General features: G+C 46.8%; 1 protein-coding gene across 1 annotated transcript in view; it reads left to right on the top strand.

Annotated features, from left to right (window-relative positions):
• Nucleotides 1-17,346, top strand: part of LOC136827744 (E3 ubiquitin-protein ligase trim-21-like) — a 94,644-nt gene that overhangs the window by 4,284 nt on the left and 73,014 nt on the right. The window lies entirely within an intron of this gene.

Raw genomic sequence — 17,346 nt, 5'->3', positions numbered from 1 at the left:
AACTAGGCCTACTAGTCAATGTTCCGAAATCGTCCCTCTCACCATCACAGCAGATGGTTTATTTGGGAGTGAGAATGGACTCTCTGACTTTTCGGCTTCTCCATCAATCACGGAGAGTAGAGTCTTGTCTAAGCATGATAGACGACTTTCTACATCGCGAGGTTTGCTCAGCCAACCAGTGGATGAGCTTTACTGGGGACCTTAGCCTCGATGGAGAAGTAAAGGTTAAAACTGGGGAGACTCAGATCCAGGCCTCTGCAGTTTTATCTACAAAGCCAATGGCCGTGAGAGACAAAACCCATCCTGATTCGAAACTTTCTTTTCAAGATCTCAGATCAGATCAAGAAGGAACTGTTCTGGTTGAATTCAAGAAGAAAGACTACAGGAGGGAATTTCTCTTTATAAAGTAACCCAGACCTCACACTCTTGTCAGACGCACGTTTCGGATAATTTAGGGAAGAAAACTTTAGACAACAAGGAAAACGGGCCTGTGGCAGGAAGAACAGAAAGAACTGCACATAAATGTGAAAGAACTGAAAGCGTACATCTAGCCCTGATGCAATTTCAGCAAGAGGTAAAAGGCAAGGTTAATCCTAGTTCAGTCGGACAACTGAAGCTCTTGCTTATATCTTGAGGATAACTGGGGCACTCATTTCCTTCTCCTGTATCAGGCGTCCCAAGGAACTTTTAGAATGGTGAGGGCGCTGGAAGAGAACGGCGGAAGGTCACGTTATTGACCAGGTTCATCTCCGAGAGGAATGTAACAGCGGATCTTTTTAAGCAGGAAGAATCAAGTCATTCCTGCCTGGAATGGACCTTACATCCGCAGGTTTGCAAACATTGTGGAATCTGTAGGGGTTGTTAGCTAGTAGACCGTTTGCAACAGACAGAACAAAACGCCTCCCAGTATATTGCTCCCCAGATGACAGACAAGGCACTTTGGGTGGATGCTCTGACAATGAGTTGGGATTGCCTAGATCTTTACGCTTTTCCACCTTTCAAAATTATCAGGAAGGTCTTGGAAAGTTGGCGAACCACAAGAACACCAAGATGACTCTAATCGTTTCCACGAGGGGTTGGCCATCGAGGTTTGGTTCAGCTGCGGATCTTCTGCCTCCTCTGGGGCAGATTCAACCCGAGGATCCTCCACGTCGAGCTGAAAGATCTACTCAGACAACCCCACTTCCTGAGGTTCCATCAGGGAACTTGTCCGCTGTGGAACGGCTTCAACCAGGCCTGGCAGACTGTCGTAGCGACTCCTCAGGTGGTGAGGTTTTTCAAAGTTGAGCCAGGGCAGCGCCATTGCGCGACTCCAGAAGCGAAAGTCTTCGGTTGTGATGTGGTATACCAGGCAAGATGGAATCAGTTTAGAGACTGGTGCAATAGACATGGAGTTTCATGGTCTTCTAAAACCTCTAAATCAACCGTGAGGAGTTCTTGCTATCCCTTTTAAGGAGAAAGGATTGTCTTTGAGCACGATTAATGGGGTATCGATCAATGCCTGGCTTGTGGGTATTTAAGCCACAGACGTCTAGACATCTTTAACAATCAGGATCTGCAGGATTTGCTTAAGTCTTTTAATACCTTTGAAGACGAAAGTTCCTAAACAAATAGCATGGAATTTGGACAGTTCTTAAATGGATTTGTTCAGATCAAGGCCGTGGATGCCTTTGGCAAATGCATCGTGAGGCTGGAGAAATTTGACTAAGAAAACTATTTTTCTAGTAGCAGACTCGCAACAGCCAGGAGGGTGAGTGAGGTTCATGCCTTGAGGGACAAAACTATTGGTTTCTGGGTTTCAAGGAAAAGCTGCCTGTTCTTCCTCTCAAGGTTCTTAGGTAAGAACAAGCTGATGCGCTCAGACCATGGAGAGGTCTTTCAGCGGGATTTCTCTTTCAGATCTTACCTGGGAACAGGAAGGAGAACTGAGAGATTGTTGTGCTGTCTGTGAGAGACCTTAAAGTTCTATATTCACCGAACAAAAGGTGAACCAGGGGCTCTTGAGAACTTGTGAAGTTCTGTGAGAAACCCCTCAAGACCACTTTCTGAAAGAATGCTCTTGCTTTCTTCTTAAGAGAAGTTATTTCAGAAGGTGCTGAATTGTCAGGACTCAGACACGGGAACTTGCTGAAGTGAAGAGCACATGAGATAAGAGCTGTAGCTACTTTTAGCTTTCAGGCACAGCACCTCAGTGCAAAAGATTGTGAATTCTCAGCATTTTGGGATGTAAGGTCGATCTGTGCCAAGGCAGTTGCCTTGTCAGGAATTGAAGACTGATTTTGACAATGGCAGTGCTGGCTGGGCCTTTAGTAGGGTTACTGACACGGTGGTGGGTGAGGGAGAAAGAGGGGCAATCCCTATCCGACTAAACATTTTCTCCTTGAACTCCTGAAATTGAGTTTGAGGTCATCTGTAGGTACTATGTTGTTGGTTTAGGAGTACCTACAATCTTTTAATTTTGTGATTGAAAGTTTTTAATTTTATATTTTGGTGATAGAGGTCAAATCCCTTATTGTTAATTTGGTTTTCGCCCAGAGCAAGAGGACTGTCTTGTCCGTCACTTTGGTGTGTCCTCACGAGACTAACAGATTGTATCTGACACCCGGATCTTTTATATCCTGTCTAGCACAATCGAGGAATAAGCAGTCCCCAGAGGCAGTATGAGCCGCTGAGTCAGCAATCCTTCAAGGTAAGGAACTGGAAAATTCATGTTTTTGATTTCTAACAAATATATGGCTGACATGGTCCCACCCCTCTAAAGGTGCCAATCAGGTATGAAAATAAGACCAGGTAAGTCCTATAATTTAAAAATATTTTTTATGATAAAATAAGGTTTTACTTAGGTACTTACCTGGTAGTTGGGCAGAATAAAGTGGTCCCACCTCCCCCTCTCATGTCAAGTGGGGCTAAAACTTAATGGGTTCTAGAACATTGTTGGGATAGTTCCTTGTTGCACCATATGGAGGGGAGGCCCATGGACTGGATCACCTGCAGGTGCCCATCCGCTCCATCTCGCGAAATTTAAAATTTCGCTCGCCTCCAGAGACGACAGCTATATGTAACTACCAGGTAAGTATAAGTAAAACCTTATTTTATCATAAAAATATGGTATATGCCGTACTTGCTGGGGCCGGGATGTGTGTATTAAACGCCTTTCATGAACTTTAACAGAAGGTGTGCTGACCTGGTCAGGGGCACGGCGCTGATGGTGGGTCTGGGTCCCGTTGAGGTTAACGGTTAGAGACAGCAGGAGTCTGATCACAGGCATTTGTGCTCTCCACGCCGATGATCAGCATTTAAGTGCATGGAGACAGTGTGAGTGCAGGTGTGTGGGGTTCTCTAACGGTGGTATATTATCCCAGGAGGAACAATGGCCAAGGATGGAGATCGACAGGAGCCTGGTGGTTGGTGAGATTGGGGTTCCGTTGGAGGGTTCAAAACCACGGCACGGGTCTGGTGTCTTATTTGCAGCCATCTGGAAAGGGAAGACCATAACTTGAAGGCTCCTATCTTTTCCAGCATCATCCTGCGGATACGGTGTGCTGCACGTGAAACCTACTGTTTTTGAGGCCCATTATGCATTTTCCCATTCTGATCTGCTGGCCGCCGCATTTTTCTGTTTTTGAATAGTTGATGAGCTTGCGGCAGGCATTTCAGGTTTTCCGAACCACTTTTAATAGCGAATTCTGGGAAGCCCTGAGGGACCAAATATTTTGGAAGTGGGTCTGTTTACTCTTTTACACGGGCTATGCATTTGTCCTCTTCAGGCTGGATAAGCTGACCGGCTTTGTTTGGTGACCAGGGTGTTAGCCTTGACGGAGTCTTGAGGTGTTGGTCTAGAATCATTAATCTGAATATTTGTGAATCAGCGATCTGGTTGCGATGATTTCCATTTATAGGAGTTGGGATTCAAAATTTCATGATCGTAGCTTATCTGAGTCATTTTCATTAAATCTGCAAATAAAGTCTGTTTTGTATATCAGTGTTTGATGCCCCAGTAGGCGTCTCTTGGTTTAAGAATAGGTTCAGTGAGCGTGGATTATTGGCAAGGTCGAAGGCAAGGGTCGCCCTGACTGAGCGATGGGTAGGGGCAAGCTGAGGAGGAGAATCTTTGTGGTGCTGAGATGATGGGTGCTGTGTCTTAAAACAGGTACAGCAATAGATGAGTTTGTTTCACCTGGGGATAGGGCGTTGAGCACAGTGCTGGCCTGTAGGATTTCATAAGGACCCGTGAGGTCCGCGATTCTGAAGTGGCTCTCCAAAGAGCATAGCCATACTAGGTTGCAACTCAGAATAGGACTTTGCAGGTTTAGGTGCAATTCCAGGGTAGTGAGATGATTGTTTTGCCCTGAGTCAGTGTTTTCGGAGCGTAGTGTGGAGTATTTAGTGATGTGGCCACGGGCGGGTTTTAGCGGCTGTGTGTAGGTAGGTAAATTTCTGGAGTCCGTTAATAAATACTGAGAATGTTTGAAGGGGGGATAAGAGCATACCCATTTCGGTATTTGACTGATTATGGAGTAGGATAAAACACACAAGTGTTCCTTCCTACGCTCTCTCTCTCGCTCTCTGTCTCTCTCTCGCTCTCTCTCGCTCTCTCTCTCTCTTTCTTTGGTGAGAGTTTGCACGCATCAACGCTGGAGGCATGTTTAGTTATAAGCGCTTTTTTTTTTTTTTTTTTTTTTTTTGTTAATTTTAATGTCAAGATTGATTGCGCCGTGTGCACTGCCGCTAATGGCCCGGGCATACCCTGTCAGTGATGTTGTAAGAGGTGTCAAAGAAAAGAGCAGGTAAAGGTTACTGCTATTTATTACAGATCCAGGAGGTTTATATAGCAAAGGCCGACTGACGCCGGGCCGTGAGAAGACAATGACATTGAGCATGACCTGAGGTCAAAACAATAAACAATAATATGCAGTGAACAAGTCAAATTACAATACAAAACATACAGAACACAATATAGATACAGTCTTGATGCCTGTGAATAAAGAAACATATGATACATAATTTATGACAGATGTATAAATACCATAAAGTAAAAAATTAGAAATTGCGTGACCTGGCACGTTTTAGGCGTGACTAATTGAGCTGTGAAGAAAATGGAAGTCACCAAATAAAACTTGCTCAGCGGAGACTTAATTAATGACGCCTGTGAAACACTATCCTGGCGCCGAATTGGTGACTTTACAAATAGCTTACTGGGGACCTTAGCCTGATGGAGAAGTTCTGAAACTGGGGAGACTGAAGATGAGGCCTCTGCAGTTTTATCTTGAAGACAATGGCCACGCAAAACCCATCCGGATTCCTTTCTTTTCAAGATCTCAGATCAGATCAAGAAGGAACTGTTCTGGTGGAATTCAAGAGAAAGACTACAGGAGGGAATTCTCTTTTTATCAAGAACCCAGCTCTCACACTCTTGTGACGCCGGATCGGGTTTCCCAGCGACTTTAGACAACAAGGAATGTTGGCCTGTTCCAGGAAGAACAGAAAGAACTGCACATAAATGTGAAAGAACTGGAAAGTGGTACATCTAGCCCTGATGCAATTTCAGCAAGAGGTAAAAGGCAAGGTTACTAGTTCAGTCGGACAATGGTTGACAGCTCTTGCTTATATCAAAAGGCAAGGGGGCACTCATTCCCGGCTCCTGTATCAGAGCGACCAAGTGAACTTTTAGAATGGTCGGAAGAGAACGTCAGGTCACGTTATTGACCAGGTTCATAAAAGGCGAGAGGAATGTAACAGCGGATCTTTTAAGCAGGAAGAATCAAGTCTTGCCCACGGAATGGACCTTACATCCGCAGGTTTGCAAACAATTGTGGAATCTGTGGGGTTGTCCGCTAGTAGACCTGTTTGCAACAGACAGAACAAAACGCCTCCCAGTATATTGCTCCCCAGATCCGGACGACAAGGCACTTTGGGTGGATGCAATGACAATGAGTTGGGATTGCCTAGATCTTTACGCTTTTCCACCTTTCAAAATTATCAGGAAGGTCTTGGAAAAGTTCAGGAACCACAAGAACACCAAGATGACTCTAATCGTTCCTTTCTGGCCATCGAGGAATGGTTCCCAGATCTTCTCCTCCTAACCGCAATTTTCCGAGATCCTCCCGTCGAGGAAAGATCTACTCAGGCAACCCCACTTCCTGAGGTTCCATCAGAACTTGTCCGTCTACCACCGCCAGCAGACTGATCCGACTCCTCAGGAAGAGAGGTTTTTCAAAGGAGGTTGCAAGCGCTATTGCGCGGAACCCAGAAGAAAGTCCCCGACGCAGTGATACCAGGCAAGATGGAATCAGTTTAGAGACTGGTGCAATAGACATGGAGTTTCTTTTTCTCTTCTAAAACCTCTCTAAATCTTTTTTGAGAGCAGTTTTGCTAGTTTTAAGGAGAAAGGATTGTCTTTGAGCACGATTATGTCAAATCGATCAATGCTTGCAACATGAGGTATTTAAACACAGAGGTCAGACATCTGAACAATCAGGATCTAACAGATTTACTTTAAGTCTTTTAATACCATTTATTGAAAGTTCCTAAACAAATAGCATGGAATTTGGACATCGTTCTTAAATGGATTTGTTCAGATCAGCAGCCTTTGGCAAATGCATCGTTGAGAAATTTGACTAAGAAAACTATTTTTCTAGTAGCACTTGCAACAGCCAAGGGTGAGTGACATGCCTTGAGACAAGGAAAAGCTACATGTTCTTCCTCTCTTAGGTTCTTAGCGGAGCAGGTGAATTTGGCTATCCAGACCATGGCCGAGGTGTCTTTCAGCATTAAGAGCCTTTCAGATCTTGTGGGAGAAGGAGAACAAGAGAGATTGTTGTGTCCGTGAGAGCCTTAAAGTTCTATATTCAGGAGGAACAAAAGGTATCAGGGGCTCTTCGGAGAACTTGTGGTGTTCTGTGAGAAACCCGTCAAGACCAATTTTCTAAGAATGCTCTTGCTTTCTTCTTAAGAGAAGTTATTTGAGAAGCCCAGGAATTGTCAGGACTCAGACACGGGAACTCTGCAAAGTGAGAGCACATGAGATAAGAGCCTAGCTACTTCTTTAGCTTTCAGGCACAATCTCTCAGTGCAAAAGATTGTGAATTCTACATTTTGGCGATGTAAGGATCTTCGCATCGCATTACTTGTCAGAATTGAAGACTGATTTTGACAATGGCAGTATCTTAGGGCCTTTAGTAGTTACTGACACGGTGGTGGGTGAGGGATGAAAGAGGGGGCAACCCTATCCCGAACTAACATTTTCTCCTTGAAGTTGGAAATTGAGTTTGTTAAATGCGTCATCTGTAGGTACTATGTTGTTGGTTTAGGAGTACCTACAATCTTTTAATTTTGTGGTTGAAAGTTTTTAATTTTATATTTTGGTGATAGAGGTGATCCCTTATTGTTAATTTGGTTCTGCGCCCAGAGCAAGGGAAAATACTAAGTCTTGTCCATCACGAGCGTTGTCACAGCAGTACTAACAGATTGTATCTGACACCCGGATCCTTTATATCCTGTCTATACAATCGAGGATAAGCAGACTACAGAGGCAGTAACCGCTGAGTCAGCAATCCTTCAAGGTAAGGAACTAAAATTCATGTTTTTGATTTCTAACAATATATGTGGCTGACATGGTCCCACCTCCTCTAAAGGTGCCAATCAGCTATATGTAACTACCAGGTAAGTCCTATAAGTAAAAATTATATTTTTATGATAAAGGAGGTTTTACTTATACTTACCTGGTAGTTACAGAGGGTAGTGGTCGCCCACCTCCCTCTCATGTCAAGTGGGCTAAAACTTAATGGGTTCTAGAACATTGTTGGGATAGTTCCTTGTTACCTATAGAGGGCGCTGGTAGAGGATCACCTAGGTGTTTATAGCCATTCGCAAATTTAAAATTCCGCTAAGGGCGTCAGCCTCCCTGAAGACGACAGCTATATGTAACTACCAGGTAAGGGGGTAAAACCTTTTTTATCATAAAATATCATATATATATGTACTGTATAGCCTATGTGTGTATATATTACGCCTTTGATGACTTTAACGAACTATGTGCTGACCTGTCAGTGGCACTTCCATGGCAGGTGCATTTGTGTCAACGTTGGAGGTTTACACGGTTAGATACAGCGAGGTATCTGACACATGCATTTGTGCTCTCCTGACGATGATCAGGATTTAAGTGCATGGAGACAGTGTGAGTGCATATGTGTGTGGCACTCTCTAATGGTATATTATCAGAGGAACAATGACTCACGGGAGGACTTCGGTTTTGGTGGTTGGTGTGATTTGCCTTGCGAGGGTTCAAAAACCACCACCGTGAAAAATACCTTATTTGCAGCCATAGGAAAGTGAGTACCATAACTTATGAACATTTATATCTTTTCCAGGCATTATGTGGAAATACCAGTTGTGCTGCAGTGAAATTCCTGTGTCTCCATTATGCATTTTCCCATTCTGATCTCCAGTGTGCATTTTTCTGTTTTGAATATTGATGTCTTGATTCACCATTTCAGGTTTTAATATATTTCTTTTAACAGGAATTCTGGGTTCATCCTGAGAGGACAAATATTTTGGAAGTGGTGTTTACTCTTTTACATACTATATGACATTTGTTGTGGTCTAGAATAATTATAACCTTTTTACTTTGTCTGGTGACCAGGGTGTTAGTCACTAATATTGGTTGGTCTAGAATCATTAATCTGAATATTTGTGAATCAGAATTTCCGCTAGTGATGATTTCCATTTATAGGGGGTGGGATTCACTCTATTTCATGATCGTAGCTTTTGCTGAGTCATTTTCATTAAATCTGCAAATAAAGTCTAGTTTTGTATATCAGTGTTTGATTCCAGTAGGCCTTTGTTTAAGAATAGGTTCAGTGAGAGGAGTTGGCAAGGGAGAAGGAATTCGCTGACTGAGGATGGGGGCCACCGCTACCAGAGAATCTTAGGAAAGTGAGATGATGGATGCTGTTCTTAAAACAGGTACAGCAATAGAATACGACCCTATTTCACCTGGGGATAGGGTCATTAACAGTGCTGGCAGCGGTGTTAGACATAAGTAGATAAATAGATAGGGAATACGCTTCGAAAGAGACATATCTTATTAATACTAGTATTGGCAACTCAGAATAGGACTTTGATGGTTTCAGCAATTCAGGGTAGTGAGATGTGAGACACGCCTGAGTCAGTTTTTCTCGAGTGCGAGTCTCTGTGTGTATTTAGTGATGTGTCACGGGGCGTAAGGTTTTAGTGTGCGTGTGTGTATAGGGATTTCTGGGCGTTAATAAATACTGGAGAATGTTTAGGGATGTATAAGAGCATTGAATTTCGGTATCTTGACTGATTATGTGTAGTAAAACACACAAGTGTTCCTTCTCTCTCTCTCTCTCTCTCTCTCTCTCTCTCTCTCTCTCTCTCTCTCTCTTCTCTCTTTCTTTGGTGAGAGGATTCTTGCACCATCAAGCAGAGGCATACGTAAGTGTTATAATTTTTGTTGTTGTTAATTTTAATGTCAGATTGGATTGCTTTTTATTGCACTGCAACTAATTTTTGGGCAGTGGCTGTCAGTGATGTTGTAAGAGGTGCAAAAGAAACGAGCAGGTAAAAGTTACTGCTACTTTATTACAGATCCAGGCAGTTTATATAGCGGCTGACTGGCGCCGAACCGCAGAAGACAATGACATTGAGCATGACCTGAGGTCAAAACAATTAACAATAATATGCGGCAAACAAGTACAATTTACAATACAAAAACATACAGAACTTCAATATGGATACAGTCTTGATGCCTGCGAATAAAGAAACATACGATACATAATTTATGACAGATGTACAAATACATATACAGTAAAGTTGAAATGGTAGAAATTGCGTGACCTGGCACGTTTAGGCGTGACTAATTGAGTGTGAAGAAAATGGGAAATCACCAAATAAAACTTGCTCAGCGGAGACTTAATTAATGACGCCTGTGAAGCACTCCACTGACGTCGATGTGGTGACTTTACAAATACTCCCCCCCCAAGACGTGGGACACGTCTGATTAATCTGTATATCTGCTGGGACGCTGAAGGGTGCCGCGGCTTCTTGAAGACAACTGAGGGGTCCCGCGCGTGAGGCTGCTGGGCTGCTGTTTGGTGGGCCCTTCCTGGGACGACGGCGTGCCGCAGTTGGAGGCGGGGCGTGGGCGGGGGAGGGTGCTGCAGTGGCGTCGGTGCTCTCTGTCAGGAAGGCAGGCTTTAAGCGGTCTATTGAAACCCAGTCGTCTTTCCCAGGGAGTGCCAGCAGGAACGCTTTGCTGTTCCACTCCAGCACGCGGAAGGGGCCCCTGTAGGGCCTGGTCAGTGGTGGGCGGACGGCGTCGACTCTGACGAAGACGTGGGTGGCAGATGACAGCTCTGGCGGTGTGAAGATGGTTGATCTGCCGGTGTATGTGCGCTTGCACGGGGCGAACTTGCCGGCCACGTCGCGGAGCCTCTGCAGTGATGGGGTGTGGCGATCTTCTGTCACAAGCTCGCCTGGGACCACAAGGGGCTCCCCGTAGGTTTGTTCAGCTGCAGACGGGGTGCCGTCGGCTCTGGGGGACGTTCTCAAGCCGAGGAGGACCCATGGCAGCTGATGTTTCCAGTCCTCGGCGGTGCAGTGGGCCATGAGGGATGCCTTCAGGGACCTGTGGAACCGTTCGACCAGGCCGTTGGCTGCTGGGTTGTACGCCGTGGTGGTGTGATGCGTGGTCCCCAGCAGCTGAGCCAGGGCGGACCATAATTCAGACAAGAAGGCGGGCCCCTGTCGGTCGTGATGTGATCCGGGACGCCAAAGCGGCTAACCCAACTGGAAAGCAGGGCCTCGGCGCACGCGCTGGCGGTGGCTTCTTGCATGGGTGTGGCTTCGGGCCACCTTGTCGAACGGTCTACCACCGTCAGGAGGTATCTGGATCCGCCTGATGGGGAAGGGCCCGGCAGCGTCAACATGAATGTGGCGGCGGCGCCTGGCTGCGGGAACTCGCCTACCCCCGACTGCTTGTGATGACCCACTTTGCTGGTCTGGCACTGCAGGCACTGTTTCGCCCAGGACGTGGCGTCCTTTTGCACCCCGTGCCAGATGAACTTTTTTGAGAGCAGTTTGGCCATAGTTCTGCCAGAGGGATGTGAGAGGCCGTGAATTATGTCAAATATCTGGCGGCAACATGAGGCTGGAACCAAAGGGCGGGGCTGACCCGTACTGATGTTGCAGAGGAGACTTGGGCCTCCGGGGGGCGAGGGTCACGTCCCGCCACTTAAGGGACATGATGGCAGTGCGGTATGCTGGGGTTTCTGGGTCAGCAGCCTGTTCTCTGGCGAGGTCTTGGTAATTTACACCGAGCTGCACTGCGTTCAACTCGACTCTGGAGAGGGGGTCTGCTACAGGATTTCTCCTGCCGGGGAGGTACCTGACGGAGCAGGTGAATTTGGCTATGGCTGAGAGGTGGCGCTGCTGCTTGGCAGACCATGCGTCCTCTTGCTTCGTGAAGGCGTGAACCAGTGGCTGGTGGTCCGTGAAGATTGTGAAGGGCGTCCCCTCCAGGAGGAACTTGAAGTGCCGGACTGCGCGGTACATCGTGCAGAGTTCCCTGTCGAAGGTGCTGTAGTAGGTCTCTGCGGGACTGAATTTCTTGCTGAAGAAGGCGATGGGCTGGGGGGCGCCGTTGATGACCTGCTCCAGGACAGCACCGCAGGCGACGTTACTGGCATCCGTCGTTAGCTGGAGGGGGGCCTTGGGATCCTGGTGTGCCAAGGCGGTTGCCTCGGCGAGGGCAGCCTTCGTCAGGGAGAAGGCCTGCTGCTGGCTGGGTCCCCAAGACAGAGACTTTGGTTGGCCTTTGAGATCTTCCGTCAGGGGAGCCGTGGTGTGTGCGATCCCGGGGATGAACCGCCTGTAGAAGTTCACCATCCCGAGGAACTCCTGAACGGCCTTGACAGAGGTGGGGGCCGGGAACCTGGTTACGGCTGCTACTTTTGATGTGAGTGGGCGGACGCCTGCCGGGGATACCTTGTGACCCAGGAACTCTGCTTTCTGGACGCCGAAGGTGCATTTGTCAAAACGGACGACGAGGCCGTTCTCTCGGAGACGCCGCAGGACTGCCCTGATGTGCCTTTGGTGTTCACTGTGAGACCTGGAAAATATGAGGATGTCATCAACGTAGCAGACGCAGAATTTTAGGTCCCCGAGGATGCTGTCCATGAGCCGCTGGAAAGTCGCCCCGGCGTTCCTCAATCCGAAGGTGGAGAAGGCGAACATGTAGGACCTGAACGGCGTGATGATGGCGGTCTTTGGTATGTCCTCTGGTGCGACAGGTACCTGAAAATATGATTTAAGAAGGTCCAATTTAGTGAATACCTTGGCCCCATGAAAGGAGGCCGTGAGGTCCTGCATGTTGGGCAGAGGGTAGTGGTCGGGCTCCGTTGCAATGTTGAGCCGTCTGTAGTCGCCGCATGGTCTCCAGGAGCCGTCCGGTTTCTGCACCATGTGGAGGGGGGAGGCCCATGGGCTGGAGGCCTTCCTGCAGATTCCCATTCGCTCCATATCCGCGAATGCTTTCTTCGCCTCCTGAAGGCGCTGTGGGGGAAGCCTTTGGAACTTCGCATGTGTCGGGGGGCCTTTAGTTGTTATATGGTGGTATATGACATGCTTGGCTGGGGTCCCGGGACTTGTCGGTTGGGCTTGAACACCTCAGGGAACTCCGACAGCAGGTGTGCATACTGGTGGGGCGGCGGCGCTGATGGTGGGTTTGGGTCCCGCTGTTAAAGGGAGAGACCAGCAGGAGTCGGTATCGAGGAGGCGCCACGCCCCACGTCAACTAGCAGGCGAAGTCGCCAGGAAGTCGGCCCCCAGGAGTGGGGTTCCCACGTCCGCTGACGATGAAGTCCCAGGAGTAATTCTGGCCAAGGATGGAGATCGACAGGGGCCTGGTGCCGTAGGAGAGGATGGGGGATCCGTTAGCGGCCGTCAGGAAGGCGGCCGGGTCTGGTTTCTGGTTGCGGTCCTCCCTGGATGCTGGGAAGATCGATTTAAAGGCTCCTGTGTCAACCAGCATCATCCTGCCGGAGACGGTGTCGCGGACATAGAAACCTACTGATTCTGAGCCCCTGGGTTTTTTGGTTGCCATGGCAGTTTGTCCTGCTGGCGCCGCCACCCCGTTTTTTTGAAGGGGCGAACGAGCAGGGCGGCAGGGCAGTTTGGGCGTCCTTTCCGAACCACTTGTGATAGCGACAGAGGCCCGGGGAACTCCATCTGTTGTGGGTCGGTGGACGTCTCCTGGCGACGGCGTTGACGCTCTGCTCCACTTCTTCCGGCTGGACGGAGCTGACCGGATATGTGGGTGCTTTTAGCCGCTGTGTAGCCTTCACGGAGTCCGTGAGGTATTGCGCCGTTTCTATGAGGTCTTCGAGCGGCATGGTGTAGGGGTGAGGAATCTGGGTGCGGACCTCCGGGAGGAGCTGGCGAAGGTAGATCTCCCGCGCGAAGCTTATTTCCTGTCGCTTTTTCGTGCCGTCGAAATCTGGCAGTGACAGGAGATCCACGACCATGCTCCATGCGTCCCTTGCGTTGAGGTCGTGACGTGGGTTGACGGCAAGGTCGATGGCACGGGTGGCCCGCTCGGCGATAGACAGGGAGCATGCTTCGAGGAGTAACTTCTTCGTGGCGCTGTATGTGAGGGTGCTTGTCTCGGGTACCCACGAGACAAGTTTTCTGTACACGTCCTCAGCCTGCAGGATTTCGTCCGTCAGGTGCGCCACCCTGAAGTGGCTCTCGACCCTACGTAGCCACACCATTGGGTTCCCCTGTATAAAAGGTGGCAGCTTTACGGTGAGGGCGGCCCGTGATTGTGTTGCCGGCCCATGGAGTGTTCGGGGCGCTGGCGTGGGTGTGGAGGTGCGGGAGGGCCTCGGTGCGGGTGAGATGGGAGGTAGGTAGACCTCCGAGTCCGCGGTTAAATGCATGAAGGAGGGGATACCCGCGTCCATGCTCGCTCCTTTGCCCTCTTACTGGAGTGGGGTACTCGCGTCAGAACGCACTTTCGTGCGCCGTGTGGGTCCGCTAGTGACGCTGGTGGGGTTTGCCGGCGAGAGTCAGCGCTCAGCGCTGGTTACAGCGCGTGTTTAGGCCGCTAAGAGCGTTGGAGAATTCCTGGAGCCAAGACTGAGTCGCCGCGTGTCTGTCCGCTAATGGCTCCGGGATACTCCGGGGTCACCACTGTAAGAGGTGCAAAGAAACGAGCAGGTAAAAGTTACTGCTACTTTATTACAGATCCAGGCAGTTTATATAGCGGCCGACTGGCGCTGAACCGCGGAAGACAATGACATTGAGCGTGACCTGAGGTCAAAACAATTAACAATAATATGTGGCGAACAAGTACAATTTACAATACAAAAACATACAGAACTTCAATATGGATACAGTCTTGATGCCTGCGAATAAAGAAACATACGATACATAATTTTATGACAGATGTACAAATAATATAAAGTTGAAATGGTAGAAAGTGCGTGACCTGGCACGTTTAGGCGTGACTAATTGAGTGTGAAGAAAATGGGAAGTCACCAAAGAAAACTTGCTCATCGGAGACTTAATTAATGACGCCTGTGAAGCACTCCGCTGACGTCGATGTGGTGACTTTACAATGTCATCCCCTGAGTGATGTGTCAGCGACGTCATTAGTTTGGGCGGAGTTTCTTGCCTTCTTCGCCATACTCTGTGCAGTGCACTTGAATTTTGGGCGTGCCTTATATGTTTTTTTTTTTTTATATAGCAATCGGCAGTTCGCATCGGCGTTTAGGGTCTAATAAAGGGAGTATTTTAATATTGTATTATCTCTGGGGACTTTGATGATTGGGTAATAATTTTATTTGACATTTGTGGAGTTACTCTGAGTAAACATTTCTTACACAAGTGTGTATACATTTCTTAGACTGTTTTTAACTTTTTTTATACTTACACACGTACGTGTTTTATTGTGGGTACGTACGTGCGTGTATGAAAAGGTAGAAGCTGTTGCTGTACTGTAAGTTTACTGGGTAATTTTTGCCATGGTGACTGGAGGCGAGCTCGTCTCTTTGGGGTCTTGCGCTCGGCGTTTTTTCCTCTGTGCTTCGGCAGACCTTGGAGTAGTGGTATGGGGAGAGGCCACTTGTCTTCTTGTATTACCTGGAAATATTAAATGCAAAGAAAATGCGTTGAAATTTTTAGGACCTGGTTCAAGGATGAGAACAAAGAAATTCACTCATTTTGAAAAGTGTTTTTTGCAGTTTTTATCGATAGTTAATTCCTGTTTTTATGAAAGTAGATTTAGCGAAATGAAGTCACTGTTTCCAAATTTCTCTCAATTCTCAAAGCCAAATATTAAATCGCTTTTTCAAAAATAGTTGACACTGGTGGAAGTAATGTCTGCGTATCATGCGTTATTCTTGTTATTACTTGTGCCGCTTCTTTTTCAAATGTTTCTATCGTTATGTAGTTTTGTCGATAGAAGTGGTTTCATTTTGGCTGATGCCACACACTTGGATTGTGCGTATGAAGTACATGGGATTTTGAGCATTTCCGGTACTTGGCCAATCATTCTCTCTCTCTCTCTCTCTCTCTCTCTCTCTCTCTCTCTCATACACAGTTAATGCCGTGTTGTGGGATCTGTGGTGGGAGGTTGAAACCAACATATTCTTTGGAAGCTTGAATTTCAAGTAAATGGCCCTTGGGCTTGTTCCATATGAATAGGTTTCATCTACTGGATAAAAAGAGTTTTTTTCAAATGAAGTATAAATACAATGCGACTCCTAGACTGAAATATTAAGCTTTACCCAGAGTAAAGCACAGTATTGCAATCAAATACATACAGGTAAGGTGAACGTGGTATTATGCTCCCAATACACTAAGTTCTGGTATTAACCCAGTCTGTATTCACCTACACGTCCCCTCCGACGTGCTAATACTACTAAATATGGCGGAACCTCAACGGAACCCCGTGTTTAGTACTAGCCCCTCGTTGATCAAAGGTATCGTTTATTAATATACAGAAATATATAGAGATGGTTGTATTATAATACTTTGATCCCGAGGGGCTAGTGCTAAACACGGCGTCCCATCGACCTTCCGCCATGTCTGGTAAGTACTAAGCAAAGTCTAGCACCTCATAGGTGACGCGTAGGTGGATGCGTACCGAGTTAATATCCTAAGTACTGATATGTTGAAGACGCAGTGAAGTAAATCATGTGATTCCTTTTACATTTACCGAAAAATGTACGTACCGATAATGCAAGAGATGAACCAATGGCTTCAAGTCATATTCATTTTATACGTAATATGTAGGTAAAAAAAAGTTTTTCTTGACAGGAACAGTTCAGTCACGAATAATACTTACTTTAATAATTTCTTCTGTAAATTTCTCTAAATAAAGAGAGAGCGGTGACTTCGCAGACGCAAAGCCTACCCCCGTCGAAGTAAAAGCCGGCGCCCCGCACACCCTCCCAAAAGGGTAATGCTACAAAAGTTCCTTCAAACTCTGCCATTTTTCATTGCTCTTCAGTGTGCATTTTCTGTTGCAAGTTACTGCACTTGATTGGAAGATCAAATGTACTTTTAATGTATCTGCTTCTAAACAAACGAATGCTGTTGCCTTAGTAGTTAATGACTGTGATCTCTGCTTCGTTTTAGTGATTGGTATCCGTGTAGTACGTCTTGGATAAAATGATGATGGACTTCATTTGAAGAGGAATGATTTTCAGTTTTTATGGTGTGTATGAAATCATACTTTAGAAATTTTAAAAACACACCAAAGACGAAAATCAACATATCTCGAAGTGATGAGTGCTAGAGGAAAACCGTCCGGGATGCGTTTTTTCCATCCCTGTCACACAAAAGTTGTCACTGCCCTCCCATTCCCACGAGACGGAAAAGGTGGGCGGTATTTCGCTTCTGCTTTGTGCTTCGGAACTTTTTATCATTCTCACGTGTATCTCTTGCGACTGACTTCTGACAGAACACACTTAAGTGTAAGGGTTTTGTGTTGGTGGTTGGATATGGCGAGTCGATTGAGGAATATACTTCTTGGGCTAATGAGAGATACAAAAATAAATGAGTGCTCTCTCTCTCTCTCTCTCTCTCTCATCTCTCTCTCTCTCTCTCTCTTACGAACATAAGAATTCATGTGCATGTCTGGTGTTTAAAAAACAAATCCCATCTTGAAAAAAAAATTGCAGAACTGAGTCATACTCAAACAACTGACACAAAAGACGTTTTAACACTAAGGTAACGAAATAATAATATACAACTCCTTGCAAAAGGCAATCAAATAGGCGAGTTGGTAACACCGAAAATAAGACGGCGGTGTCGTCATTT

This window comes from Macrobrachium rosenbergii, chromosome 42, assembly GCF_040412425.1.
Source record: "Macrobrachium rosenbergii isolate ZJJX-2024 chromosome 42, ASM4041242v1, whole genome shotgun sequence".
Taxonomy (NCBI): Eukaryota; Metazoa; Arthropoda; class Malacostraca; order Decapoda; family Palaemonidae; genus Macrobrachium; species Macrobrachium rosenbergii.
Note: the sequence above shows the minus strand (reverse complement) of the source record. Positions and strands in the feature narration are given on the sequence as shown.